Source organism: Melanotaenia boesemani, chromosome 12 (assembly GCF_017639745.1).
Source record: "Melanotaenia boesemani isolate fMelBoe1 chromosome 12, fMelBoe1.pri, whole genome shotgun sequence".
NCBI lineage: Eukaryota > Metazoa > Chordata > Actinopteri > Atheriniformes > Melanotaeniidae > Melanotaenia > Melanotaenia boesemani.
The window spans coordinates 24,812,161-24,818,160 of NC_055693.1; positions in this window are offsets into that span (position 1 = coordinate 24,812,161).

Below are 6,000 nucleotides of genomic sequence, written 5' to 3' on the forward strand. Positions count from 1 at the left end.
TATTGAGGCACTGTAGACAGATTCAGACTCAGTACAGTCAGGATAAGGCAGGGAGAAAGAGAAATGTTTAATCAAACTCTCACAAAGCTACACGCAATCTTAGTGCAACATGTATGGCTGTGGCCAAAGCAGATTAAACTAAAAGAAGCAATAATTACCCCATCTCATGATTCCTGGCAGTTCACCCTCGTAACCACAACACCACATAACTCACGTCAAAGGAAGATCTGTAGGCTTGAAAGCAACAATTCATTAGAGGCTATTTATATGAGAGAACAGCAGGATTCCACAGAATCGCTCACATTTATCTGCATGAGGTGTATGGGCAATAATTGCATCAGGAACTTAGACTGTTGTGTTTGCATGTGTGTGTGTGTGTGTGTGCGCGCTAAGGAAGAAGAATTCATTCTGAGCACACACAGATGCATGGCTGTGTTAAAATCTTTAACACCACAGGCCTCCTCATACCATGGGCAGAATTCTGCTGCATTTGACAGGTGACAGGTGTGATGAGATAGGAGTTAAACATAAAGTCCTGCACAAACATCTTAAACCCATAAGTGCAGTTTGAGCTAATCATGAATAACTTTGTGAAATTGCATCTTTAAATTTCAATCAGAATCCATTCAGTGCCGTTTGTAGGTATGGCTTTGTATGAATTTTAAATAATGCATTGTGAATGGTGATCCCTTCGGTTACCACTGCCTCTTGCATGCTACCTTTTGACTACACTGATGAGCTGTCAGCTCTTTGTTTGTTGCCAAAACAGCTCCAGCCCACCAAGACATGTACTTTATAAGATTTCTGAAGGTACCCTGAAGTCCACTTCACAACGGGACACCACATGGCAGCACGTCCTTTAAGTTCTCCTAGTTTGTAGGGTGATCTGCAGCTGTTCAAACTCATTGACAATATCCTGAAATATCCTGCCACTACTTCATGTTTCATCACTCATCCTAAGGGATGCATCACTGGCTGCACTCTGTTTTACGGATGCCTTGACACAGCAGTCTGATCATATCGATTTAGGCCTTGTTAAAGTCACCCAGGTGTTCACACCTGTTCATTTCTCCTATACCCAACATAAATTCACTTACTGTTTACTCACCATCTAATACATCCCTGACCTTGACATGCGATCCATTGTTGCACACCCCCTGCTTCATTGTGATTGGATATGTAGGTGCTTTTTTTATGGGCAGAAAGCTTCGGCTATTATACTGAAGGTAACATGCTATTTCATCCATTTTTAAGTGCTTTATCAAATGTGTGAATGGTTGTTTGTTTGGAAGGTGCTGACCCAACCAGCCGCTGTGGGATTAGCAGAAGCTCTGGACTCCATACTAATCAGAAGACTTTTCCCAATTACTTTGCTGCTGGTTGGCCTTTTGTACACCTTTAGCAATCTCCCTCAGGTATTGGGGCGAACTTAGAGATGCATAACATTTACATATCATGTGCACTTAAACTGGAAGATTAGATGGCAATTATGTAACAATGAACCCAGTATAAGTAAGATATCAAACAGTTAGTCAGGTAAGATTGTGCTCTTTTGCACATAAAGTGCTTTTCATTAAGGTCTCACAGGATTTTGATCAAAGAAAAGGCAACTCTCTACTCCAGTTTGTATTGTTATGTCCAAAGTGATTTATCTTTACTGTTAGGAACATCGACTGCACTGTGCTGTTGAGCATGAAAGATTCAAGGATTCAGATTGAGTCAAAGATGCACCCGGATAGCAGCCTGCTGTGGGAGGCTTTATTCTCAATATCACCAGTATCGTAGTCCTTGCCAATCAAACCCGGCAGAAGGCTGCCGTGTCCTTCACAAAAAGTGCACTGCATCTTAAAATCTACAAACTACAAGATACAAACGTCTTACTATTTTCAGTAAGGACATTTCAAATTTTACTTTTTAAAAAATCTCTTTAGTTTAAGACAGTATGATTAATACTGAATTTAGTTCAATTCAGTATTTTGAAAATTCATCAGCCATTCTGCTGGATAACAGTTTTGGGTGTAATACGTTATAAAGTAATGTGTAAGAGTTCTTTGGTAACTCATTAATATTACGTCTTAGCTCTGCGCTTTAAATAATCTGTTACTAGTTATTTTCTCAAATAAGCACCTAATTCTACCGCATGGTCAGATTTACATGCATTTTCATTCATCAATGGAGTGATGACTTGCAATGTAGATCTATTTGTTGCAGGTTGAACTGAATATTTAACAAAATGATTAAGTCAGGTTCAGGATTATTGAATTCTCTGATAGAGATAAACAGCTGCTTTAAATACATAAAAATCTTAAAAAGTGTTTTATTTCCGCATATTCTCCATAAACACCTACACAGAAGCTGCCTCGAACACATTTTGTCACAAAACTATCCGACTATCAGCCGACAATCAATAGCAAATAGACCGATCAATAAAATTAGAAGTCTGCTGACTCACTGTTAAAGTTGTTGATGATGGTTAAAAATTATGAATTTTCTGACCATAAAAATATGCATTTCTGACTCGTTTTGATGGCACAGAGACATTTATTATTTACATTCCTGAAGCAGCTGTTGTCCAGCAGCGTCCCGAGGCTGAGAAGCAGCCCTTCGCAGGACACTGCTTTGTTAAGCTAAATTTGGCTTCATGCACTGCATCATACACCAGAAACTGGATATCAACACACTGGTTGGGCTGACTTTTACTGACTGGGAATGACATGATGATGCTGCTAGTGCTAGTGATGATGTTGTGTTTTAGTATTTAACTGGTTATTGAAACATAACATAATGGTTATTTAAACATAATGCTCAATAGTTTATTGAGCATTATGTTTTATTATAATAATTCAATATTGTTTTGATTATATTCAATTTGTGTAATTTGAATAACCTTATATTTATCGTCTTAATATTTTATTAAATTTTATTTCAAGTATTTATGTTACTGAGTTTTATTCATATTACACATTGCCTTTGCAGTAAAGTTATTAAAGCACACTATACAAACATGTGATTTTCATTTAAGGCTCTTATTAAGGTCTGTACACAGTATTTTATGTTCAATGTTAGTGTAAGGAAGAAGTAGTCTACCCTTTTTTTTTATTTTATTTATTTTTTTTTGCAGTGTGGGAGTGATAGCATGTATTTTACCTATGCTTGAGTAATTTCCGTAGGAAGTAATGAATGATTTATTTATCTTGTTCAATCACTGAGATCACACAGAAAACTGTGGGCTGTATTTCAAAGTGTTATTGATGTACCACTTCTTAGTTTAGAGAAAACAAGGATTTTAAAAAAATATGAAAGCTGTTCTTGGGCTTTAGTCATTCATTTTTTCTTAGGTTTGTGTTTCTTTACAGACACTCTAACGAAGATTAAGACTCAGATGAAGGTTTTAGGATTTTACAATCAGTTTTGTGACCTGCTGTAAGCCTGCAGAGTTTCAGATTATACACTACGTTAACGATTATGTAAAGAGCTAAAAGAGCTGCAGTCTGTACATTCAAAGGTAAATGCCATCTGGTCTTTTAACCAAAGTGCACAAAGAATTTCACAGATGTATTAATATTTACTAACGAAGAAAAACCTCTGACAAGTTATTTTCTTAACAAGTGAAAAACTAATGTAACTAATTAGTAGTCATGTAATACTGTTAAAACACTGCTGGCAGGGCTCCAGACTGCGGCCGCATTTTGCGACTAAAATGTGAGACAGTGCGAGTGAATTTTTTATCTACTTTTATCTACGGTCTTTTTCTTGCAGTAGTTATAATTTAATCTATTTTTTCACTAACAAACTTCTGCTCCCCTCTTCAGCCAGTAGTTCACATGAATGAATTTAGCTGCTGGTTTGCCGACTCAAACTAACTTCAATACTAGAAAAGGAGGCGAACACCAACGAGGAAGACGAGCGGGGACGAATGACCACTGTGATTGGCTTATGTGTGAAAAGAGACAGGTCTTGGGGGAATTTACTTTCGTCAGTGTTGCCAGCTTAGCAACTTTGTCGCTATTTTTAGCGAGTTTTCAAACCCCTCTAGCGACTAAATAAAAAGAAGCGAGTCTACAAATCTAACGACTTTTTCTGGTATTACTGGAGACTTTTGGAGACTGACTGAATGAACGTAGTTTACTCTTCCCAATGAGGAGCAAGTGCTGCACAGACCCCTCCCCCGTCCAAACGCATGCAAACAAGGCTTGGTCTTCTCGGAGCATCGGCTCCCAGCTGCATTCAGAGCAGACAACGTTCATCTCTGTTTCATGACCAGGCTGAAACTGAAACGTACAAAGCTGCTGCTGGAGGATCCTGCGCTGGCTTACCGTCAGAGTAATGTCTATTAATGAAGAGTGTGGACAAAAATATTTAAAAAGTTCACCATGTTGTGACATGCTCCAGCCTCCTAGTTAGAAAACAAAATACACTAAAAAAAACTGAACCAAAAAAAAACAAAGAAAATATTGATAGATTTATTTATTTATTTTGCTGTTCTAAACATTTTTAGGTTGTCTTTTTTTATTAATTTTTGCCTTCCCCACGACACCCCTCTTTATGGCAGCATCAATTACAAATATATGTACTAGGCTGATTATGCTAATTTGCGACTTTTAGGACAGCCAATAGCTACTTTTCTTACTGAGGAGTTGGGAACAGTGGCTGGGGAGGAGCGTCAGTCCCTTATTGCCAGGAACTACATGAACAAGTCATACCATCCCCTGTGGGAGATGATGGTGACAAAGTTGCCGTTCTGCTTCGACTACAAAGTGAAAATCAAGTTCTATGACAAGTTCTATGTCTACTTGTGTTGTATTCATGCAGCCAGTAAGATGTTTTTTATGTCAACTGCTGCACAAAAAATGTGAATTGTAAACATTGTAATTTCTGAATTTATTGTTCAAGTATCAGTAAAATTTCTTTCACACACTAATACAGTGAAAATGAGAGGAAATGTGAATATTCGCTTTGCAAGGCAATTGCAGTGTGCGCCCCTAAATTTTCTGCTTGCGCTCCTAAAAATTTATGTTAGGGGCCACTGTACTCCTCGTAACAAAAGTTAGTCTGGAGCCCTGGCTGGATACTGATCACACTCAGCAAGTACATGTTTTCTTTTTTCATGAATAGTTTTTCTGTTTTTTAATTTCATCCATGAAATAATTTGGAGCAATTTGTTTGACAATAGGGAACTAAGTCCTTTAGGTTATTTGTGCTAATACTGGCTGAATTATAAGTCAAGGTTCAACAAAAAATTCTGAACCCGAAACTACATGTACTTGTAAATCTGAATTGTGCCTTTGTTTTCCCTTTTTTTTTTATATAATAGTCATAGATGTGTGTGTGTGTGTGTGTGTGTGTGTGTGTGTGTGTGTCTGTGTGTGTGGTGACATTTCTGTGTAAAGTTCAGCAAAAGATTGTTTTGGTACAAACAGCCCTGCTGAGTAATGTTTTCCTGTCACAACATATTGTCTGCTAATTACAGGAAGCAAAACACTTTACACGTCCTTTCTCTTTTCTTTTTTCATGGTGGTGTTGGAAATGTCAATCCTCTTGAACCTAGCATAAATTATTCTTTGTCGGTGAACCCTCAAAGTCCCTTAAATTATATCTCTGTGGTTTCCAGAGGAATGTTTTTCACTTAAGATGCTCCAACACACATTGGAATGTTAGTATAACGGATGAAAATATGTGCCAAAGAAGGCCTTAGCAGAATGCTGATTAGACAGTGGAATTAAGTGGGATTTATGGCAGGGATGAGCTCTTCATTTATCCTTTGTACTACCACCATCCTGCGTGATGTCAGGCTTTTGGAAAAGGCTTTGTCTTTGTCACAATATGCCTGTATGCTGGATTTTTCTTTTTAACCATGCTAGCAGAAAAGACTTTAGGAAACTTTAGGATGTCAGAATATTACACTTTGTCCAAAAATTAAATTATTAAATGGATCATTATAAAATGTTACACTTTTGGGCTCATAAAAGCTTAAATCCTCAAGAATTGGAAGATTATCTG